Here is a 26,303-nt window from a genome sequence, read left to right on the forward strand (position 1 = left end):
TAATTTGTTTCAATGTTAATGCCTTCAAAATATCTGAAAACTCAATAAATAACAAAACTACATGTTCGTGTGTGCTGTTAATGTCATACCATGAGATACTTCATATATCATTCCGTTGCTGCCACTGCCGCTGCCTCTGCCACTGCCTCTGCCGCTGCTGTGGCTGTTGCATTGCTCTGGCAAAAACCTGATGTTAGCCCTGGCAGGTAGGTGACTTGTGCCTCAATTTTAGTTTTTTCCTCTTTTTGTTTTCCGTTTGCTCTGCGAAGCACCTTTTGTGACGCAACGAGCCAGAAATGCAACGCACTGGGAATGGGGAAGGGAATGGGGCTGGGATTGCGATTGGGGATTTACTTGACTGCAGAACAAATTAATCCAAAATCAGCAAGAGACAAGCAAGAAATGAAGCAAACGACGACAACATGGGGCATGCAACGGTGCTAAGAGGCACGCAGGATGCGGGGGCACAGACATTGTCGCCGTCGTAGCCATCGTCGTCGTCACCGTCGTCGTCGTCGTCGTCGTCGACGCTTTGAGGCGCGGCTTGAGGCAGATGAAGCTCAAGTGTGAGGTCGGATGACAACACTTGAGTTTCGATATCGATATCGAGCTCGCCTGCAACACCCAATAACAACGGCGACGACAAGCACACACATGTATCTACACACACACACACACACTCACACACAGAGAGACACACTCAGACAAAACACACATATCCACAGCCAAGGTATATACGATGCATCCAATGCTGAATAACTCAATTAATTTCTGTCACCTGATTTATCACCTTTCTTGTGTTTTCGGTGTACGTCGCAAACAACTTTTAATTTCAATTTTATTTATTTATTTGCATTTATATGAATTTCACATGGGGTATGCACAACTACAAGTAGGTGGCCGCCTCAGCAGTGCAATTGCAATTGAGACATTGCCAAGAATGTATCTCGACTCTAACAGACCTTCATTCCCATTCCCATTCCGATCCCCATTCCCATTGCCATTGCCATTCTCAATCCCAATCACAACTCGAACACAACAACATCGAACTCGTTTACGGACAGCGTCGCACTTGAAAATTAAAATGTTTTATCTCTCGGATATTGTGAGGAACATGTTATTAGCGCAGACTCTTGTAATTTGCATAAAAAGGAGAACCCAAAGTGCCTTGCTATTAAAACATTCCGCTTAACACTTCCTGCGACAAGAGTGCGCAGACCTTACTACTATATAAGCCGATTGCACAGTGGGCACATCTCCAGCTATTCTTATTTAAATTATTCAAGTAAAAAAAACATGTTAGACAAAAAGTTAATAGTTGGAAACTCTTAAAGATGACTCTTTTTTCTAGAGAAACACATTTTAAATAATTTTATTATTCCTTTTTCACTATAAACATTTATTATAGATAAACAAGCCCAATGGTACATAAATTTGACATACCTGTAGAGTGATCTTAAAGCTAAATAACATACACAAAAAAATTAATTTTATCACATTAAATATCCACAGCTTATTATTTCCTATAACATATTTGATTTATTTTTTTTTTAATTGCAATAATCATATTACAATATTTCGAGTATTGAAAAGAAGTGTCTGATATTTAATATTTTTCCATACGGGGTAACAAATAAATATAATTATTTTAATTTTTAAATTTCAATAATTATATTACAATATTTCGAGTATTGAAAAGAAGTTTCTGTTATTTAATATTTTTGCATATGGGGTAACAAATGAATATAATTATATATATTTTTAAGTTTCTATAATCATATTACAATATTTCGTGTATTGAAAAGAAGTTTCTGTAATTTAATATTTTTGCAATTAATTATATTTATTTTTAAATTTCAATAATCATATTACAATATTTCGAGTATTGAAAAGAAGTTTCTGTTATTTAATATTTTTGCATATGGGGTAACAAATGAATAAATTTATACATTTTCTACTGATTTGTCCCACTGTGAAGCATCTGCAAGTTTTGAGTAAGCCGAGCCGTTAGACATCTTCAGCGAACTGAAACTAGTTTCTCAATTAAGCAGCGCAAGTTGCAGAAGATTGGCTCACACACACACATACAGATAGGTGTGCTAGTTCAATTGTGTGTGTGTGTGTGTGTAGTCATCAAACACGGACGCACTGCATCCGTCCAATTCGTCAAGGAACAGTTGCCTCACGCCCAGTTTGGGGCGTTGAACGTGCGATTGGCTGCGGCATTGCAGACGAAGTAGGAGAATAAGAAAAGGAGATTCAGACGGAGGCGGAGACGAAGACGAAGATCAAGACGAAGACGCAGCCGCAGATGTCGGATGTCTCGTAGAAAGCATATTTATGGCGGTGGCATGTTATGAATACACCCAAGAGACATTTTTCTTCTTCTCACTCGCAAGTCGCCGCAGTTGCAGTTGCAAGACGACAAGTTGAAAATAAGACACAATTTTTCGGTACGACTGCAATACGAATGGCGGCAGGGATCAGCGTGGCAGGGAATGAGGCTGGGGCAGAGGCAGGGGCATTACATTGAGTGCCTGCAAACGAAAAGGAAATCTAAAAATAAGCAAAACAAAAACTACAATTCAAGGCAATGCGAGGAGTGGCAAGCAGAGGTGAGGCAAAGCAAGGTGAGGCAAGACGAGTCTGCGGAACCGAAAAATAAAAGCGCGTGCAACGTACGGGAAATTCTTGATCAACCATAAATCTTGGCACCCGAGTCATCCATCTATCTCGCTTGGCGCGTTCCGTTCAGCGCCAAAGTTGTTTTCTATGTTGTCTATGTTGCAGCATTCCCCTCCACTTCCCTCCCTTCCCCCCAACGAGACCATCCAGCTTCCCTACTTGTGTTGCTTTTCTACAATAATTTGATTTACAAAAATAATACATTGTTTTTCGTCTGGTTTTGGCCTTTATCTTTGTTGTTGTGGTTGTCATTTTAGTTTTCAAAAGAAAACCACACGTAAACAGACACGTGTGTGTTTTAATTATCAGCTTATACTATACGGTTTTATTTAAAACCTAGAGGATTACCTTCATTAGCGATCTTTCTTCTATAAATTTAAATTTCACTTTATTGTGATTTTAAAGAGTTTATTCGTTTGACTACAGCAAATAAATAATGAAATTAAATGCGTAGGGAAAAAAATCCGTTCCTTAAATTGGTATTTATTTATATTTTTACCAAGCCATAATATCAATATAACTTTGGAAACAAAATTAAATCGAGAAAGCAGCACATTGGTTCATTAAATAGGATTTTATCTTTATAAGTTGGCTTAAACAAATTAAATAAATATGAAAGTGATTATTGTTGGATATCGGAACTAAATTTTCTTGAATATTAATTTATTAAGCCTTTTTAGTATTGGTTCAATGTATATATGGACAAATTTCAAGTTAGGATAAGCAGAAAAAACGAGTTGAGCTTTAAGGTCGAAATTAAGAACTCAAGTTCGTTTCATGTTTTGGCTCGTAATTAATAAATCATGTCAGCGTCAGACGAGGGGGGTGGAATTAAATGTGTCAAATGCAAACACGAAGCTCCCAGCTCCCAGCACCCTCCCCATCCCCATCCCCAAGACCATCGTCAGCACCAAGTTTAGCTCTTAGACGGGAAGAAGCAGCGACGGCTCCAAAGGTTCCCGGCCAGGAAATGTCAAGAACGAAGTTAACCGAACACGAAAACAAAACGAGCCTGTTTCATGTTTAGTGGCAACTGAAGGCATTCCAAAAGTCACACACACACACACACACACATAGAGAACGTGGCAAGGGGTAAAAGTGGGTGGGGAACTGTTATTTCGAGGGGGTGTGGCCTCGCACGCATCTTGCGCTGAAAAAAATCGCAGCTAACGCCGAAAGTTTAAATAAATTAAATTAAAGCTGCGTGAAAATTGCTTTATATACCTGAAGCCTACAAGTAAATAATATGCTGAAAGTATATAGATACACACACTCTGAGAAACAGTGGCAAAAAAACAAACAAGGTGCGAGCGGGACGGCAAATATGTGCGAGTGTTTGGCAAAGGAAATGATAAATGGCGTGGTAATACAAAAAATGAGGGAAAACAGCGGGCGGCATCTAAAAAAAAAATAAAACAAAACAAAAACAAAAAATGAAAACGAAAACAAACAAGCGAGTCGTTTGCTGTGCAGCCAAAACAGAAACAAATGCAAAAAAAAAAAAACAAAAGAATGAATACGTAAAAAAAAAAGAAAAGCAAAGTTGATTTTCCAACTTTCTGGTCAGCAGAAAAAAATAAAAAAAAATGGGCGCCGCATTCAAAATGAAAATGGTGTAAAATGGAAGAAGAACAGAGCCAAATTTTCTACTTGGAAACATTTTCGGCTGTTTTCATTCTGCGTTGTCTATTTCCACAGCGAGACATCGCCTGGTTCTTTCTCTATGTTAGCGGGTTTCTGTTACGCAATGAACACAGCCCAAACCCTTACAACCCTGAACCCTGAATCCCAAATACAAACACACCCAGTGACCCTAATTTTGGTCCTTGGAGAAATGTCGTTGCCACATTCCCGGCACTCTCCGAACTCTCCTGTTGTTTTAATTTCATTTATGGCTTCCGTTTGCCCACATTTGGTGACTTTTCCGAGTTTCCCCTGACTTATTTCGCCCCAAGTCCTGGCAACTGGTTCCCGGCTCCTGGCTCAAGAACACTAACCCCATTCGCTTTAGCCTTTTGTGTGATTTTCGGCATTTATTCAAATGCTCCAAAAACTTAAGAACTCTATTCATTCCATCAACAGCAGTTACGTCAGAGATCGGGAAAGGTTTGGAAGGTGTGCTGGCATATTTAAATTGGAATCATTTGACTTGATTAAGTCCTGATATACTCTATACTATAGAGTCTATAGATATGGAAGAAATAGTCATTAGAAAAGAAATTTATTTTCGTTTCATTCCTCTTTTCGGGTCGATATTAAATTAAATTCCAATTAAAATGTATTAATGAATAATGTTTTTTAATAAGGATTTCATGATTAATTTCAGCAAATTCTTAAAGATTGGTTATCTTTGTGATATGAGATTGATTTTGAGCTAGAAAGTCGTAAAGCTTTAAATTTTTAGATATTTGACCGTTTTAATTAATCATTAGATGAATTTAAGATCACTCACTCTTTTTTTTATAGAGAAAATCAGATTTAATTTGTGCTTTTGAGATAATTCTCCTATTCTAATAGTACACTGCCAACTTGTTTGGGAATAACTCCGACGTCGCTTTGTCGTCAGACTAGAGAGAGAAAGCAAGTCAAATAAATAAGCAATGTGGATGGTTTGTTTTGAAGGCGCTTTGAATCAGATATTCGACATTGGGCCACATCGTCGGGGCTGTTTGACTTATCTGGGCCGTTTTATCAGAGCGAATGCGAATGCGAATGTGCAACGCATGAATGAATAAATGCCGAATGAAACTCGCTTGCGGTTCGTATCGACAGGACTCAAAGTTTGTGTCCTCGGACAGACAGGCGCTGTTATCCTTTGCTCCTTTCTGTTTCTAGTTTGCCACATTTAAATTGCCTGCCGTTGTCTTTGGCTCGCATCTGATAAGAACCGTCGCGTTTGCTGATAAGACCAAGTCAGTTGCCAGCAAGGATACAGAGACACACACACAGGCACAACACATGTTTCCTGCCGATGCCAACGTCGATGCCGCGGGGCAAACAGCAGACGCGCAACTGCCACGCGTTTCGCATAGTTTTGCATGGTGACTAAGCGAAGGGAGAGGGGAAGGAGGTTTAGGGCCTAACGACCTTAGCTGAGTGCAGAGTTCAGAGCGCCCTTCGACTTGTGTACCGCTGCGAGGACGTCTGCGATATCTCATTTTTATAATTAAAACACTTGGCAGGACATGTGCTGCATGGCAGCATTCCGCCAGGCATACCAACAGTGCGCCCGACCAAGCCATTCCACTCTCTCGTTTCCTCGCTCTCTCATCCCTTCGTTCTCTCGTCAATCCGGCCGTCCGTCTTCCCGTTTCCTTCTCCGGGGGCTGAGGGTGATCCTTATCAGCTGTGGCAATGTGTGGCCCTGGGCTTGCGCGTATGTCGCAATACTAACCCGTATCCATATCCTGGCCAGCAATCTAACTAACTCTGCAGGGTAGTTCAACTGTCTCTCGTATGTATCTAAGGGCTGCAATGTGTATACAGCCAACAATTCATTGGCTCTAAGCTCGTCCAGTCAATCATCCCAAATTTTACACAATCGATCCATTGAATAAACTCAAAAATATAAAAAACTTAATTGATTTTCTTCAACTAATTTTCAGTACTCATTTTCACTTTCAACCTATATAATTGGGTTCATTATCTGTATTTAAATTAAATATCTTTTCTCTCTTACATATTATTTTCCTACAATACTCAGAATATTTTTTTTTTATTCTTATAATTAATTTATAATGTTTATAAATAGTCAACTAATTTATCGTTTCTCTCTAATTACAGGTAGGTGCTTAACAAACTATCTGCAATTAATGAAAAATGCAAAATTCGCCGAGTTGGTCCATAAAATTGTACTAAAGCATCGCAGTAAAATTCATTTTCGTTTTGAATTTGAGCCATTTTTTAAAGTTTCTGCGGCCCAAAAAAAACTTTTCGCTGACCATAAAAAACTACAGCGCGTCAGAAACTTTTTCGCAGAATTTATGAGTGCAGTTAACGGGTAAGTTTGAGAGAACGATGAGAGGGGAACCCCCGCTGCTAGTCGAGTTCCAAGTCCAAGCCGAAGCCGAAGCCGAAGCCCTACGGTCACTGGCTACTGGCTGAGTTTATTAATTTAAAAAGGAAATTCTCGTTTAGTCACCTTCTGATTTAAGTGCAGAACATCCAATAGCACTACTAGTGAACACTAAGGGTAGCTTTCTTAGGGGAGGATGAAGGGCAACTAAGGGTTAGTAGGTTGCACAGTTGTTTGCATGAAGGTTTGAACTGCAGCTTGTTGGGAATGCACTGGCATTGGCAAATGTGCTGCACATGTTCCGCAGCTATGCACAGTGGAGCAATAGTGATTAGTTCTTCAATAATTATTATATTACACATAAGACAATATGACGTACAACATTCAATATTTAAATTATCTTGGTTAAGTATATAGACTTATCATAGATGGAACTTAAATTTGTTTTGCATAGTATTTTATTTTTGGTACACTGTTTCTGTGTTGGGCTATGCAAATAGTCACATACGAGTACATTCAAATGTATTCGTATTTTTCATTTGTTTCTCATTTCGTTGGCCCTTTCTTTTACCGTTGCGTTGAAATGCATTCGTTTATCGCCAGCGGGGATTGAAAGGGAGAGAGGGAGCGAGGGAGCGAGAGAGGGGGGTCGGCTTGGGCAGCTTTTGTATTTGGTCATGGTGAGTTCATTCAAACTCATTCACTCACTCGCGTCGTTTAAATATGCAAAAGTCCACGTTGCCGTTGCACTGAATGCAGCAAAAACAAAAAGCACTTCACCCCCCTCTTTCCACCCACACTGCAGCATGGTTTGGGGTTGGGGCTGGGACTGTGCCGGGGGAGCCTGACAATGGCGACGGGGGCGTTGCACTGCATCGCTGTCTGCGCAGCGCAGTTGTTGAAAGGGGAGGGGAAAGAGTAGAAATCAAGGGAAACAGAGCCAGAGTGAGAGAGAGAGAGAGAGAGAGGGGTAGAGGGGTTGTTCCACCCCCGCAGATTGCATGCAAATTGGTTAAAGTGTGAATTTATGTGAGAAATATTGTTTGCTCTTGTTATGCGCACATACATATCGACACTCACACTCACTACTATAAGTTTCTACTCAGTCAAACACTCAGGGGCTCGACAAAATGATTTAAGTTCGTATGCAAATTGGCAGCGACTTTGACTGACATTTGCCGCGTTTGCATTTGAATGGCAATTGGAGCTGCCTCCCTTTTCTCCTCTCTCCCCTCTCCTCTCTTCGCTTCAGTTGGATTTGGTTAATTTTCTAGAGATTTCAACAGGGTATGGTCTAGTATTTCGAATGCATGCGTTTGTGGTATATATTTGCGTATGTGCAATTTGCTTGCTGCACATAAATCTCACATATTTAATGTGCTTTCACATTTATTCGCATTATTTTCATATTCATATTCATATTCGCATTCATATTCGCATTCATATTCAGATTCGGGGCGCCGGCGTCGCGCTCAGTGAGCTCAGTCGCAATAAACACTCAATTAACGATTTCAAAATTAATTTTTCATAAATTCGTGTGCATTTCCTCATGTTCCGCGTATTTTTAACCTGACCCCGGGCTGCATATACGTATTGCCAGCCCAAATTAACAGAAAATAAAATGAAATAAATGGAATCTCTGTCCGGGCTAATAGGAGTGGGCCAGGCGAGAGTGTCTCCCCCATTTTCTGTTCACTCCCCCTGCAGTCTGCATTTTCCAGGCACATGGAAAATGCTTTTAATTTATAGCCATGTCCCGCTTTCGCCTGGTCCTCGTCCTGTCTCTGTCTCCCATTTGGGTTCTGCCTTTGGCTCTGGCTCTGAGTCTGCATCTGCTTATGATTCTTTTATTTTATTATTTCAAGAGTGCGTACCCGAAACATCGGTAGTCCGAGTCCATATACCACAGCAACTGGCGCCAATGCAAAATGCACTCCTCATTGCAAATGGATAACGCTTACATAGGGTATAACTAGAATGGAGATATTTTAGATTAATGTCGAATTTGTTAGAAAAACTTTGCTTATTATACATTCGAATGTACATTGGGTATAACAAGAATGGAGATATTTTAGATTTATGTCCAATTTGTTAGAAAAACTATGTTTATTATATATTTATCTCAAAATCACTAAAAAGCAGATTAAATATATATTTATACTGTTAAATAAAACTCATTAAGCTTCTAGGTATATTTAGGTTATTAATTAAATAAAACAATTTTAATTATTGTAACAATAATATGTAAGAATGATCCTTACCAAATATGAATGAAGTAGTCGTAAGAACATATTATTGATAAAATAAAATTATCATTGGGTATACTAAAAAATCTTTAAGATTTCTGCACAATTTTTAGAATTTATGATCAATATAAACCAGATAAAAATTCGATCAATTATCTTCCTATACAAAGCTAAATTGATATATTCAATAAATAAAACGTATCTTTTAACTGCTTGAAACATTTTAAATATTTAAATTAAATATTTAAATTTTTAAACTGAGATTATTTATATATTACACGGAATAATTTACAATTTAGTAAACAAAATTATAGTACTTAGTACTAAATGTCTGTAAAAATTCTATTTATTTTTTGTTCAAAAGAATAGCCATTTTCTTGCTTTAAATATACTTTGTTATCCATTTTCCAAATAAAATGAAGTCGTTTGTACAGCATCGATTCATAAACAGATACAAATGTATACACAGGCAGGAATTGCTCCCATAAACATTTCAACACTTAACGGCCAACTTGAACTTCACGGAAAAATATTTTCCAATCTTCCATTCAGCAGCCAGACATGAATAGAAGTCAGGTTCCTGCTCGGGCGCCACAAATTAAAAATGCAACACAAATTGTATTTGGCACCTGTGTAGTACTTCCAACTTCCAACAATCCCCCTCAGACTACAGTTACTAAAGCGGAAGTTACTGCACACACACAAACACACACACACACATTCATACACTGAGACGAATGAAAAGGTGTTGATAAATGAGCCAAGACAGGAGGCAATGAAGTTGGTGTTGGCCACGGCGAGCGAGCTTGGACTTTGGCTGCCTCTCACAATTGAATTAGGCAGCCAAAATATGCAAAGCTCGCTGGGATCAACAAAATACTTGCAAAACGGGGTGGTTGCCGCTGATTTCATTGTGCCCCAAGACATGCAACCAACCACTGGAGTTGCCCTGCGTGTTGCCTGCCTCACCGACTGCATTTTTAATTAGCACATGGCAACACTTTTACTCTAACAGGTGCTAAATAGTTGAGCCCACTGTTGTTTCAAGAGCACGCAATTAAAGTGGCAATTGAAGGTGCTTTGTTTATTTCGAGGAATGGTGACAACCCTAAAGACAAACAAGCTGAACTCAGCAGGGGATGTTAAAGTGACCATTCCATTGAGAATTATTAACGATAACATAGAATTGATCTATATATTGTGTGGAATATGCATGCACCAAATCATACACCTTCTCTGAATTTAACTACTGGGTAAAAGTACAATAAGAACAACAGAGAGACGCACGTACATATATTACATATATTCAGCAATTTTCCACTTGAAGTTGCAGTCGCTTGTTGGGGAAAAAAAGCAATGCAAAAAAAGCACAGCAACAATGCAAGAAAAACAACAACAACAACAATGATGATGCAGACACCGGTCGAAATTCCCGCTGCTGGGGCAACAGAGACGTCGCGTCTCTGCTCTCGTGTTGACACTGCGAATGCGGACGCTTCGTTTGGCCACTGGCCTGGGGGTTAAGTGGCACACACTCATCCACACACACACACACTCAGTCATCCACCCACAGCAACAGCAACTGCTGCCACAGCCACTGCCCCTTGACCGGCTTGCCCCTTCTTGCCACACACCTCTTGTCTTTGCCCCCTCCAAACAGACACTCTCTGGCCATTGCCATGCGCATAATAAATAATTGCAACAGCGGCAACAAACATTTCACGTTGCACTTTCTGCAACCAAAGCGAAAAACAACAACCATAACAACAACAACTACAATCACAACAACAATAACAACAATCACAACAACAATAACAAGAGCGTCGGATCCTGGTGCCGTGGCAAGCAGAGAATGAAGAGATTTTTATCGGCGATTCTCACTGATTTCATGGCAAATAAATCGCTCATTTTCGCTTAATTGGAAAATTATGGCTTTTTGGCCACGAACAACTGAGCGAAAGAGAGGGAGAGAGTAGGCAAAAGAGAGCGACGTACATACACTATGTGTGCTATATATATATATATATATATGTATATACGTGTACATACATATACATATTTGCATTTGAATATGCATTTGTTTCTGTATCTGAATGAACTTTGTAGCTGTTGCTACTTTTAATTGGACTTAAAACTTTTTTGATACTAACAACAAAGCTGTAAATATTTAATGCATTAGTAAGCTAACAATTGTTATGAAAATATTATTTTTACCAAGTTTAATAGAATAATACTAAAAGATACTTTTATTTAATATTGGTGTTCCCAACTAACATATGTTTCACTTTCAACTGAACAAAAATGCAGTACATGTATATTTATCTAAATTATACGATTAGAATAGTTTCAATGAAACAACTTTATTTTTGTATCGAAATATATTATTATATATTACATGGTTACAATAAAATATATATGTACATCTACCAAAATATAATTTGTGTAGATATATACGTATGTAACATACAGTATAATATATATTATTTTATTTTTCTTTAATTTTTTTGTTCATCCATTCTATTTATGTATGGGAAAAGTTCCAATTTAACATGGTGTCGTCTCAGCGATGATTTATGAACGAACCAAAATGCTGAAACACTCCGACACTGCTCTGTTGTGCCTCTCACTCTTGCCCCTGCCCCTGCCTCTTTCTTTTTCTCTCACTCTCTCACCCTGTCTGTCTATCTCACTCTCTCTTTGTGTGCTTGTGGGTTTGCCTTCGCCGTTTGCTTCTCATTTTCCACCACCGCCGTTGCCGTTGCCGTCGCTGCAGCCGTTGCCATTGTCTGACTCTGCTCTTCTCTGCATCCCCCCTTTGCCCATCTTGCGCTCTTTCCTCTCACCTATCAGCATCTGTTGGACGCTATCAACGGGCGGCTCTAAGCGGCGTTTGCATCATGGCCGCCAACCTTATCGCCGCCACAAACGCCGTTGCAGGGGCAAATCTCTGGGTTGCATGACCACGAGTTGTTGGCCAAGGATTTCGATTTGGGTTTTGGGTCTAGTTTCGGCTGTCGGTGTCGCATTTCAATATCTGTGACTGCACACGTGTGTCTGTGTGCCAATGGCGAAGACACTTGAGTCCTGCCACAATCAGGATCGGCAACAAAGCACATTCAATACTTTTATCCATCCTCTGCCTGAACTTAAGTCCAAAGAGTCGGAAAATCTCTATCCGATGTGGTAATATCATAAAAATGAAGTTAACCTTTAAACAAGTTGACTTGCACCTTCGACCAAGAGAGAGTGAGAGAGACAGAGAGAGAGAGAGCAAGTTCGTCCTGTGTATCCCTGTCTGTGTAATGTCCGCATTGCTTGCTTCTGTGTCTGTGTGGCGTGTGTGTGTGTGTGTGTGTGTGCGTGCATGTGCGACTATGATTAATTACTTTTGCATACATTTACATACAAATTTGTTGCCACATTGTCTGCCTCGGGCGCAGTCCGAGTCCTTCCCGTTTTGCCACCCCTTTCGTCCAGGCACGCTCTTTGGGGTTACTTTTTACACACACTGGCCCCGGGGGTGGGCTGGAAATCCTGCCAGCAGGGTTAATTTTATATGAAATTTTTCATTTTGTGCATCCAGAACGGAAGGAACTTGATTTGACAAAACTTTTTTTTTCTTTTTTACGCTGGCCTTTCTGATTTTTATGCCTCGGTCATGTTAATTGCATTTAAATATTTTATAAAATTTGCGTAAAACCAAAATGAGAGCAAATGGCCTGACAGCACCGCATTGTAATTGGTTTTATATAATGTTATGAAAAGGCGTTACGAGTCTTAAATCTTTTATCAATAGTCAAGCCTTAAAAACATGTAATTTACAATCAGAACGATAACAGACTACATTTCAATCTTTAACCAACATCGTATGTTAGATAATAATCATTAAACTGAATTTGAATTTGAATCTAAAAATCAATTAGAGTCTATTTGTACATAAAATGTATAGAAATTAATGTAAAAATAAAATATATTTAAAAAAAGGAAGTAAAAGTTCTTAATTTTAAATCAGTAAGTGTATAATAATTCTGACCATTAATAATGCTTTTAATTTAAAAACCCGATGAGCTGGTTTTAAAATAATTACTAAAAAAAAAATTTTAAAAAGATTTTTAATCTCAATACTTTGGTAGTCCTAAAATATTATATATTTTCTTTAGTATGAAAAATAAAATCATAAAAATACAAATATTCCTACAATATAACTTTAAAAGCCAACTTCAACTTTTCTTACTTACTTCCAATTTTATTATGTTTCCAATAGTTCTTCATTATTTTCTTTTTACACCCATTTTCCATATTTCCTGCGTTGTTGCTGCTGCAGCACTAACTAAAATATAAATCATATCGCAGGCTGGCCAACTATAATTTAACGCAGATGTATTCTATATGTATTTGTATCTGCTATAAAGTCACATATATGGATAACAAAAGAATGAAAGAGGAAAGCGGAAAAACTAATTTCTGTAATTATAAACTCATATAAATGGTTACATCAAAAATCTCTGTTTTTGCTGCCTTTAAATTAACACGATTTTTCCGCTTTGCTACCCTGCGGTGTTCAGTGCAGAGCACCGTGCTCTGAGGATACACAGGATACACAGGACACACGTGTCAGAGGCTGAAAAGGGTTCAGGTTCAGGTCTGGGGACTGTCTGTTGCCGGAGGAGAGGAGCAGAAGCTGCAGTATGAAGACTCCTGCGGCTGTGACTCGAAACTCCTGTGCAGCAGTTTCCCAGCTCCTGCTCCTATTCCAGCTCCAGCTTTAGCTACAGCTTGTCTCCAACTCCGTTCACTGCTGCTGCTGCTGTTGTTGTTGTTGTTGCTTTATATAATAAATGAGCTTGGTGGGTTAAAGGCGTATTTCTGTCTAGTAAATTAGCAAAATACACGCAGAAGCGACACACACATATACACACACTCACACACACATGCACACACTGATAGATACACCGGCTGGCATTAGGGCGTGCCACACCCCTTTGACTATGCCATTCCCCCCCTGGAGCGATGAGTCTCTAATGGGCTGCCGTGTTCTGATTGAGTTCAGCAAATTGAGAGCAGGGCAGCTTGAAACATGCCAAACCCTCCAACCCTTAAACTCCCGCTGCGTGTGTGTGTGTGTGAGTAAGTATCTGTGTGTGTTTGACTTCCCAGTTGTCGGCTTGTTAAGTTTAAATAATGCTTTTTGCCATTTCCTCTATGCCAAGGTCATTCAAAATTCAAACCAAGTGCGCTTACAATCACATTTCTACACACACACACACACACACACACACCCACACACACATTGTTCTTCCTGTTGTTGTTACTGTGGTCGCCCCTAAGTTCAACTGGAATATTTCGAAAGTCTGTCAGACATTGTCTGCAAATTTCTGGCGCGTCATAAGTTGAAGTTAAATGAACTAACTTCATTCGGCAGTTTCAACTAAAGTCCAATTCCAACACCTACACATTCTCTCTCTCTTTCTCACTCACACACACACACTCACTTACACTCACACACTCACTTACACTCACACACTCACTTACACTCACACCTACACAACACAGACATTGCGACATTCGCACAGCTGTCGCACATGCAATTTATGCCAATTCCAAGTCTCAATTGAAGCCGAGTAGAAATTGAAAATGGTCGAGCCGAGTGGAGTCTATAAATAAATTTAAGACTATTTTGAATGGTTCAATTTCGTGAAATTTAAATGTGAATATCCACTGTATTTTACAAATTTTACTGCTTATTAAAATTTAGGATTTCACCTGATAACATTAATAAAATAAAAAATATATATGAATTAAAACATGTATTGTAATAAAATAATAAACTTACTGATCTTAAAAGCTCTATGTAATTCGAGTTTAGAAGTCAAAATAATTAAGCACATTTATAAAGCTAACTGAGATCAACAGATTAAATATAATATGCAGTGAATATTTCATTATAAATTTTGTGTGCTCATTTTAAATTCAGTAATTTTCCATTTACTAAATGACTAAACTTCCATCAACCTATTTTGTTGGTATCTACGATTAAGTGGATTGTTTGTCGAATTTATATTAGTCAGATCTTGTCATGTATAGATCTATATATTGAATAGTTTGGAATTGGGAGCAAACTGACCTTGATAAGTATGACGGATAAACTATCTGCACTGAAGATCCCTTTGAAGAGAACCATTGGCATAAATCAAGATGGTCACACTGATAGGGAATATGTCAGTTGATATGATCCCACGTTTTTTTTTGGCTTCTCTTCATTTTTGACTTCGGCCAGCCACATAACGGCAATCACTCACGCACTCACACGTTCGGTGAATGCTGCCATTGTTTCTCAGGTCGACTTATGAATTTAGATTAGATGCGGATCAAGATACTCATGCCACAACTCGAATCTGTTTCGAGTGTCAAGTTCGCAGCGTTGCGACGTTCACAATTGTTGGCCATGGGCAGGCGGCGCTTCTGACCGTCCATTGTGAACATTGTTGTTGGCCATGTAAAGTAATCACTTACAGTTACACATAGTCTGTCCGTCTGTCCGTCTGTCCGTCCGTCTGTCCGTCTGTCGGTCTGTCTGTCCGTCTGCGTTCGCGTTCGCCGTCATGTCCGCATCAGCGTTTAGCCAATATTTCGTTTTGGCCAGGGGCAAAAGCTTTTCATCTGGGCCGCTTCGTATGGAGCGGTAATTCTTATCGCGATCACACAACGAGCTGGACACGATGGAGATTCATGGCATGGCACGGAATAGAGCTCTGCTCCGCTCCACTCGATGGAGCGCTCCGCTCATAGTCACATCATGTCCGACAAGCTAGAAAAAATTGAAGTCAAGTTTGACGTGTGATGTGTGATGTGCTCGGCCAAGGGGTTCGCTCCGGGGTCGGGGCTGAGCATTGGCGCTTAGACAACAAAAGCTGCGACCTTACCGACACATCGTTCATTTTAATTTGTACAATAACTCAGCCAAAGGCGAAGACCAACAAAAATACGCAAATTACTTATATACCCAAGTACATTTTTGTTTGTTTGCTTTTTTTGCAAAAATTGCTAAAACAAAAATAATTACGAATGACACACAGAACCGAACTGCGCAGAGGTTAATTTAAATTTCAAGTCACACAAGTCGCAGCAAAAGTACACGAGTTTGTTGTGTCTGTGCCACACCCCACCGCCTCTTCCCCGCCCACAGACCACATTTTCAGATAGTGTCACTAAAATGACTTACAGGTAGTACGAGTAGCTCCATGTCGGGCCAAAACATCTTTCGGCTTCTCGCCTGCAATTCATCAAAATGCAAATCTCGTTGGCCAACTCTTTGGACTCGACCAAATGAAGTACGAGTAACCGGCTCGTGATGCGTAGCACTTGCTTTGAAAATACCCCTTTTTCGCTCCAAACCCCCCATCCTTTCACCAATCCATTGTCTTCCCTCCCCTCTCGGTTGTCGTCGTCGTCGTCGTTGATGATGATGATGATTATTGTTTATTAAGTGTCGGCGCGACCATAAAATTAAAGGGAAGTTCATTTTTATTGCCTTACATTTTGTGTTGGTTTCTGTTTCTGTCTCCGTTTCTGTTTGCATTGTCTTGTTTTATTATTTTTTGTATCTTTTATTTTTAATTTATCTCAGATGCTTTTGTGTGGTCTCTCTACAACAATTTACTATCACGATACTCGTTTTTTATTTATTTTAGAATCTAGAAAATTATTCACTTGCATGCTGATATATTTAAAAGATATCAGATCTTAAGTTTTCTTATACTGTGCTTCATTTGAACTAATTGATCATATGTGCTTAGAATAAGGCTATGCATTTTAGAAATATATTTTTTACGATAAGCCTGTTGAAGTCAATTTAACAGCAGACATTTATGAAATTCGGTTGGACTGCTTTACAAAAACCTTAAAAAAATCTTTATGTCGTAAAAAATTTGTAAATTCATTTTAAAAAATTAAAGAAAGTAAAAATTGATCTCAACTGAACACAACTCTTATCTTATAAATTAAGCTAAGTAACAAATCTTATCCAAATAAGAATGCAGATTGCCCAGAAAATTAATTTTCAGTTCATTCCACTCATTAATTTAAAAGAATGCATTTTTGAATACTTATTTTTATATTAAGCTAATACATCCTCTTAAATATAAATATCATTCTATTCCCAAATATATATACAGGGTATTTGCCTATCAAAGCAAAATGTTTGCAACCATATTCCCAAAAGCCCATTTTAATTTTATTCCCAAATTTCCTTAAATAAGTTTTCTCTCAAAAAGGACTTTGATACGCCAACTCGTAGTAGCGGTCATTTGAGGAACTATTTTATATCCCTTATATCCTTCAGCATCCTTGAATGCTTTTTAGCGGTGCCACAAATCCCAACGCAACGAAAATGTCCTCAGACCACGCGCAGGATAATGCTCAACGCTTTTACTATCAGCCGCTAGATGGCTATGGCAGTCGTAAAGCGCCATCTAGCGGCGAGCGGCTGCAACCCTTCAGTGGCTCTCAAAATGTGCGTCAACCGTAAATCGATAAAATACAAAAAAAAAGCAGCGAAAATTGACTTGGCTCGGTTTTCTATTTTTAAACATTGCAAAAATACTTGAGGGCTGCGACTGCGCATGCAAATGCGACTGATTAGCGGTTTCACGCTGTGCATACGATAAATCAAAAAACAGAAACAGAAGCAGATGGAGCGAGGGGCCACCCAGAAGTTGAGAGTGCCAATTAATTAGGTATTTTGGGCACACAAAGCGAGTTAAGCGCCCAAAAACTATTTTTGTCTTTAATTTTACGATTGAAGCTTTTTACGGCTTTTTACGACTCCCAGCCATAAATTGGCCCGGACCGCCAGCGAATACGACAATAATATTTATGGATGTTTTGATGTTGGGCGTGAGGTGCTTTGAAATCTATCTGATCGCGAATCCATCAGCTCAAGTCTATCAGTCTATTGAACAGACTGCCTGTCCGTCTATCAAATTACGCAGCAATGCAAATATTTTTCATCAAAAAAAAAAAAGTAATCAACAAATCGACCAACAGTCCAATATGCATATGAATTTGGTTACTGTTACGCCTAGGTGGGCCACCTCACCCGGCCATCCCATCACGGATTAACGCCCGGCATTCCAAGGGTATTCGTATTCGACGTATACGTGCCCTGGAGCATGTCCGACGATGAGCGCGAGTGGATTTCTAATGGGAATTAACTAAGCTTGTATACTGATTGGAATCACTTTCTTTTTCGCCCTGGCCAAATCGATGAGGGAGAATAAACAAAATGTACTAAAATTTTAGAAAATTATTTCAAATAAGTGGCTCCCAGATTGTTTTACCCACTACTCTAATATGGTTCAAATTTTCAATTTAATTTACAATTTAATGGGAGGTAAATATAAATAAAATTGTACACAATATTTGTAAATTGTAGTTTAAAATTAAATAAAATATTTGTATATACGAATCAAGCAATTGCAACAAAGTATTAAATTCAAATATAATTAAAAATACAAAAGAATCCCATGGAATACTCATCTCACAAGTTGTGTCTCCTGGCATCCTGTTTTAGTATTAACGTAACTTTGCTTTCCGGATCTCAATTCGGGGCGAACCATTCACGATCAGTTGCAATTAACAGCACCCAAAAGCGATGCCAATGATTGTGGCAGGCTCATTCCATTGTTAGGCCAGGGACTGGCTGCTTCTGGCCCGACCAGGCCAAGGCTTGTTGCTTGACTCCGACTTCGAGTCAGAGTTAAAGTTAAAGTTCGAATTCTGTGTCTAAACCAAGTGCATACATGTGTCACTCCGAGCAGGCTCTGTGCAGCGGCTGTCGCTTTCATATTCCTCGAATACGAATGCTTGTTGCAAGCACTTCGCACTTTCAGGCATGCAACAACAACAAACAACAAGAAAGAAAAGAAACCTTTGAATTTGGCCAGCAATTGCATTGAAATCGCATTATTAACGCCTTGCCGAGAGGCTGCAGGCTGGAGGCTGGAGGCTGGAGGCTTCACATTGCCTTACCAAATTGGCAGCATCTCGACTCGGGTCGAGTTGACTCCAAGACGGGTGTGAAAATAATCTGTTTAACGAGGGAGTCTTACAAAAGACCCAAAGCTCTGGCAGCAACACCAAAGCGGCGAAAGATGCCGCCTGCAGCAGCAGCAGCAACAACAAACGAGCAACAATAATGACATTTGGCGCAAATGAATGAGAAGCGCGCTCAAATTTCCAGCCGAGCTCTGCTGCAACCTCGGCGGCTGCCTCAGCCGCAAAAGGATATGACAGCAGCCAACCTGACAGTCCCACTGGCAGCAACAGTCGGATATTGGCATGAGCAGTGGCAGGAAGAGGGGCAGGGGAAGGGGCAGGGGAAGGGGCAGGGGCAGGGCCATTGGTATGCCCCATGAGCCACAACGGGTCGTGGCTTGGGTCCATATGCCAACTGGGCGCTGACATTAAAAGGTGGGAAAATGTCAGCAGATTGCAAAAAATCTTTTTGTTTATCACCGAGGCAGGATAAGGGGAGAAACGGGGTTAAATCGATATATGACAACAGATTTTCAAATTTGATTATTTTTGTTAACAAAGATCAATTTAAATATTAAATCAATTAAATGTTCTACATTATTTAAGCTCCGATGACTCGAATATATTTAATTATTTTTAAATATAATAACTAGTATAAATATAAATAAATATATTAGAGTATATCAAACTTATCAACACTCTACAGACACTCAAAAAGATGTTGAATGTGCACACTTTTCTGTGCTCTAAAACAACCTAAATAAGCCTATGCCTAAATATTACTATTAACAAGATTACATTAATATTCTTTAATAGTTAATTACAATTGCATTACAGTTATAATAAATCATTAAAACGAACTAGAAATAAATCATAGCATAAGTGAAAGAATTCAATTGACCTGCAAACACATCAAATGAACATAAAAATAAATGAAGACATTAATTTCCATATGAATTTAAGATGTGATTCATCTTGTCGAGTTGCGCATGTGGAGAAGTGCCAAAAACTGCCGCCAGAGGGAGGTATTTAAATTTGTATGAAGCATGCGCATGATTTTTGGTTCGTTTCTTAGTTGAGGGAAATTCGTTTTGATGATAAACTGAAGACTAATTCAATTTCCTCTTCTTTTTTTTTGGCTATTTGCAGCTCTGGATTATTGGATAACTGGATTATTTATTCGCAAATTTGGATTAGCTGATTTGAGAGGTGTTTATGGATTACAAAGCAACAACAATAAATAAGGTAAGACAATTGTTGAAATTCAATTGCTCAATTTGGTATAATTCGATTAACCCTACTATGGTGCAAACATACATATGTTTAACCCATGCCCCACTGTTGCACGATTGCCAAACCACTTGACATCGGCATTGGCATCCTTAGCGCGGCCTATTAATCCTAAGTGCTTCCTGTGATTTTATGCAAATTGAACATATCGCCGTGCAACACAATCCCCTCCTCACCCTTGCCCCTCTCCCCCTTTGGCGTCGAACTGCACTCGCTGACAAGGGGTCGCGCATTCAATGTACAAATGACAGTTGACTGTGACATAAAACAGCGACTTAAAGCGCTTGTTGGCCAAAAGAAGACGTTAAGTTAAGCACAGTGGCTGCTGCAAGTTGCATGCCACATAACAAGCAACACGACAATTTTCCGTCGACAAAAGACATTTTCATTTATTCATTGATAATGTTTTAAGCCCTTGAACAACAACATTGCGAACGAACGAACAACAACAGCAGCAACAACAACAACAACAACAGCAACAACAACAAATGGACAGCAATGAGAAGCGAAAAACATGCGACATAAAACAACATAATTTAAATTTTGCGCATGCATCAGCAACAACAACGTCGCAAACGTCGCAAACGTCGCAACGTAGCAACATCTGCAACATGTTGCTGCAACACGCCAGCCAGTCGACCAGCAAGTCGCATCGTAATCCGGTAGCTTCGTCGCCTCTCTGCGTTTCGAGTCCATTCGATTTGCTTTGAATGAAAATGAAATTATCGCATTATTAACTATGAGTCTGCCCCTGCGGCAACAGTGGGTGGTGGCAACGGGGGAAGGGGTTAGAGGAGGAGGAGGAGGAGGCGGAGGAGGAGTGTGGCAGGCCCGAACAGATGCAGATGCAGACAAGGCTTGTTAGCCTGGCCAAAAGCGCACAGTCTCCTCGTACTTAGAACCGCCTGCTGTAACTTCGGCATATTTAACAATAAAATGAATTGTTAATTCTCTTGCACTTTTTTTTAGCATCGTGTTGTTGCTGCTGTTGTTGCTGTTGTTGTAGTGATGGTCTGGTTAGTGGATGGTCTGCTTGAGCAGTTGTAATGCGCAAGTGCCTTTATCTGTGGCACAATCGCGCACTCAGCTGCGCGGCACTGCGAAACAGTGCAACAAATGGCATGGGTACAGTGGGATAGTGTGGCAAAATAGTGGGCACGTTTTTTTAAGTATACTAAAATAGTTCTTTAAACTAGCTTAAGATACAATTTATTAATTTAAATCAGAGAATAACACCGTAACCGGTATCGGAACCGTTAACCGAAACTAACCGTTTCCTTTTAAGTACCGAAACTAATACCGAAACCGAAATTAATTCTCTTACAAGAACCGAAACCAAAACGCTCGTACCGGTACGGTTAGGTCAAAGAGTTGACCAACTTCCAACTGCCATAAATTGATCAAATCTGACCCGATTTTCAAGCGGAATGTCATTTTGATAATGGTTTGGCCTCTTAATTTATTCTGCATTCAAATTTTGTTAATTTAATAAATTTATTTATTTTCGACCAAGATTCGATTTCGATGGTAAGGGTCCCCCCTTTGAATTTTCGAAAATTCAAAATTTTAAATCTCAAGTTTTCACTTTTAATCAACACCTTATATCGTTATTAGTATAAAAAAACACTTTAAACTTGATTCTGAAACCTTTCAATTTTTTGTAAAAAATCATGTGAAATTGTACAAAAATTTGGACTTGTAAAGTGGCTAAGTCCGCAGTCTGACCAACTTCAAACTGTCATAACTTGACAAAATCTGACCCGATTTTCAAGCGGAATGTCATTTTTATAATGTTTTGGCCTCTTAATTTATTCTGCATTCAAATTTTGTTCATTTAAAAAATTTATTTATTTTCGACCAAGACTCGATTTCGATGGTAAGGGTCTTTGAATTTTCGAAAATTCAAAATTTTAAATCCTAAGTTTTCACTTTTATTCAACTCCTTATATCGTAATTAGTATAAAACAACACTTCAAATTTGATTCTGAGATTTCTTGTAAAAAATCATGTAATATTTTGACTTGTAAAGTTATGAGGTCAGAGGCTTGAGTAACTTCGAACTGTCATAACTTGAACAAAACTGGCCTGATTTTCAAACGGACTGTTATTTTAATTATGTTTTGGCATCTTAATTTACTCTGCATTCAAATTTTGTTAAATTCGTTCCAAAAATGTTGTTCCTCTTGATTTAGATATTTACTTCCATGTTAAAATTATTATAAAACGACACCTAAACATTTTTAAATGTTTTAAAATTATTTTGTTGTGCCGTTGCATCCATTGTTTTGGAACCTATATGTGATTCGATTTGATTCCTTGATTTCAATTATTTTATTTAATAGTTCGATTTATAAATATCTGCACAAATGCTCTAATGTATTTATTTTGTACAGCTCAATTTATTTTTTTCTTCCATGGTGCTTCTTTAAACTTTGTCTGACTGCACTTCTGGCGGTCTGTTAAAGCAAAATACCGAACTTGTTTTAGGCCAAAAAAACGAATGGCCAGAACAATTGTTAACGCGTCCGCCTAAGTCGGCGAGTTGTTCATTCACAATGCCTCAGCCTGAGTCTGATTCGAAGTCGGAATCGGAGTCGCAGTCTCAGACCCAAACAGCGTCCAGGTTGCCAGTCTGAGTCTGAGTCGGAGTCTGACTCTAAATCTGAATCTGTTGTGGTCACATTATCGCAGGGGCCTTTGGGCTCTTTTTGGGGTCTTGTGGTCTTGTGGTGCGCTTGTCTTCCCGGGCTGCTGGCGGTGCGCAAATGTCTTGTTCCTTAGAATTTGAAACGGAAACATCGAACACTTTGTTTTGTTTCTTGTTTCACATTTTACTTCTTCTTTTTTTGTTTTTTACTACAACTACAACTGTTGCTGCTGTTGTTGTTGTTTTGGTTGTTGTTTTTATTTTAGTTGTTGTTGTTGATCGTTTTGCTCGAGCTTCGCGTTTGTAAGCGCGCGCATGCGTAGCACTCGCATTTGGTCAGTCACGCAACTTGGATTAAAACTGTGACTGCAACTGGGATTGGGACTAAGACTGAGACTGAGACTGGAATTGGCGCTTATCCAGAGCACGTAAGCCAGCGACTTTAGTCAAAATTAACAAGGCTCAAAACACAGTTTCGAGTGCATGCAAATTCGTTGTCAAAATAAAAACAGAACTCGAAACCGAACCCAAACTCAAACTCAAATACAAAGCCCGAAAGGCCCCTTAGTCTGAGAGTTGAAGTCCAGTTAAGCGATAAATGAGTTACTGACGTGTCTGTGCATGTGCATGTGCATGTCCAGGTCCAGTCTCCAATTCAATCCGATGCCAAGCATCGCTACAGGGCAGCACAGGCAGGTGCCTCGATCACTAAAGGTTTCAGGTCTCAGGTCTCCGTTTCTTAGTTCTCTGCAGGTTGTAGTTGCTGCATTTCAACAGCCTTCAATATCATTTCAAGACATTCTCATATGTAAATTTATGCAACACGGGCAACTGCATCTGCAACGGCGGTGGTGGGCGGAGGGCGGATGGGGATAGGAACCCGAGACATGGGACATGGGAGGGGGGTGTCGTCGCTTGAGGCGAGTAAAAAGATGAAATATGCGTTGGGCTGCAAAAATCAACTAATTGATCTGCGGCTAACATGATTTTTATCTTTTGAGAACTTAATTATTTTCTGTTCGCCGTGTTGCAAAGTGCGACTGTCGACTTCCAATTGGAATCGATACCTGATACGCTGATCAACTGACAGGAACAACGTACGCGCCTCGAGGCGATGCAAAGGAATGCGAAGGTTGTTCGCTTCTCTTCCCACAACTGTTTCTTCAGAAGTTTCAAACCTGCTTTCAATACAGCAACCAACTAATTGATTTTGTTGGCAACTTTGTTCTTAACCTAGTTTAGTTACATTTAGTTTCTAAAGCCATCTTTCCGAATATATCTAACAATCAGAACCTTTAATTTTGTGATAATAGCTGAGCATCTTTTTTTTATCATCTATTGTGTAGAACCAGAAATGCACACATTATTATAACAGCCCAGTTTTTATAAATATTTATTTTAATAGTTTTTATACAACTTTAGTTATTTATTTTGACCAAGAATTCAAGGCTTTCTCTTATTATTTTGTTTTTAATTTTAGAATTTTACAAATTGGTATATTAAATCTCAATTCACATATCTCTTAGGTATTTCTCGCAGTGTTGCAAAAATAATTGGGCCCCACGTGATCGTTCAATGAAGCTATCAAAGTGTTTGGCAAAAATTCATTAGCTTCAAAAGGGTCAGACGTGCAAATGGCCAAAGACACATTTGATTCTTGGCCATGGCCAACACACGAGTACCTGTCGATTGCCTTAGACAATCCAATGCTTTATATAGACGCCACTTTGGGCAGCTGCGAATTTATGTTAATGTAATTGAACTACAAAAAGACCCAGAACCGTGATTAATATGCAAGGAGGCAAATCCATTTCGCAAATTTGTCAATGACATCAAATTTTTGATAAGCCAACTAAGTTCAATTACAATTTAAGATCGAGGCGAATAAAATATATATGAATTTAAATGGTTATTATAAATATTTGTTGATAATACGCAATTCCTGGCGCTGTCCTCGAACGCCGGCAACTTGTTTCGTCTTTCCAGCGCCAGAGAGCGGCACTTCCAGTGAGAGCAGCACGACAGACAAGAAATTTGGCGGGAAGCCATGCAGCTGTTGCGTGGGAGTGAGATGGCAAGCGTGCAGAAGAGAGCGTGGAATTGTAAAACAGGATAAGAGCATAAGTGTCGTTCTCTTAGCTCTTGGTTGCTGCCACATGCGCTCTCTTCAGACTGCGCGCAGCTGTTGTGAGAGAGTACATACATACTCTCTCTCTCTCTCTCTCACGTTAGTGCTCTTTCGCTCTCTCAGTCTCACTATGGGGTTGCAGCTGAAAGATGCCATGTGTTCGCTATGGCTGCTAAAAGTATCTCGAAGATACTTTATCCATGGTGGATGATGACGAGCATTTAGCATTCGCCACTCAAAGCCTTCGCATGGCTGACTGTAACCGTTGCCAGGCCGACGCTCTTCAATGGCTGAAGTGCCACTCAAATTGCCGTCGGCAAATCATGGCTGCCTTTCTTTGATTTGCTCTCTCTTTTTCGCGTTTCTATTGTTCACTGTTCACTGGACGCTGTGTGTGTATGTGTGTGTGTGTGTGTGTGTGTGTGTCTGTGTCTGTGCCGGTTTCTGGGTTGATCAATGTGATTTGATGTGCAGCCATTATTCATATTTCCCTTTTCAAACAATTACGAAAGCTGCTAAAAGCGACCAGCTGAGCTTTCCCTAAGTTATAAACTGAAGCTGAAGTAGCTTCATTTATTCATTAAGATGTCCTTGAACATAGATTGTAAACTTAACGATAATAATATATTAGTTTCCAATATTTCACCTTTATCTGCTAAGATTTTGTGCAATTGCCGACGGCTGTTGAATTCCCTGCCAATGTTATTAAATAAAATTAAATAGAGATACGTTTTTTGGTTTCAATATTTTCTGTAATTTCTAGATAATTTAATAGTTAAGATTTCTCTCATAAAGACAGCTCATTTGAATATTACTAACAATTATTAGGTATGTAGGCCTCTCTTACAAATATGTTAAGTGTCTATTCATCAATTTATTCAATTCGAATAGTAAATTCCATATTTTACCATATTAAGTTTTTATACGCTTTATGCAGTGTCTTTGAATTGTTTCTTTCATATCCTTCAACTTGATGTGTTATTGATTTTTGTATTGAAGACCTAAGAAATTGTTGACTCCCCTATTAAAAAACTGTTCATGTGCTCATCTTCTGCTGTTATTTTCTTTTTTTTTCCCCCCCATGCTTGTTCTTCTTTTGATTGCGTTGGTTTTTCTTTAGCTTTCAATTCTGTCTCTCTTGTTTTTTTTCTTGAATAGTTGTTGTTCTGTTTTTGGAGGAATTGGCACTTAAGTTACTCAAGTGGAAAAAAGTTTTTGTTTTTCGTTTACTCGATATAACTACAAACATATACAAAG

The 26,303-nt window shown here is 39.1% G+C and overlaps 1 protein-coding gene across 1 annotated transcript in view; it reads left to right on the forward strand.

Annotated features, from left to right (window-relative positions):
• The window catches only part of LOC117789610 (homeotic protein antennapedia), a 118,417-nt gene that overhangs the window by 11,873 nt on the left and 80,241 nt on the right, over positions 1–26,303 (forward strand). Inside the window, exon 2 of the mRNA XM_034628658.1 lies at positions 20,131–20,226. The gene's annotated coding sequence lies outside the window, so the exon portion shown is untranslated. The remainder of the gene's footprint in view (positions 1–20,130; positions 20,227–26,303) is intronic.

This window comes from Drosophila innubila (genome assembly GCF_004354385.1).
Source record: "Drosophila innubila isolate TH190305 chromosome 3R unlocalized genomic scaffold, UK_Dinn_1.0 2_E_3R, whole genome shotgun sequence".
Lineage (NCBI taxonomy): Eukaryota > Metazoa > Arthropoda > Insecta > Diptera > Drosophilidae > Drosophila > Drosophila innubila.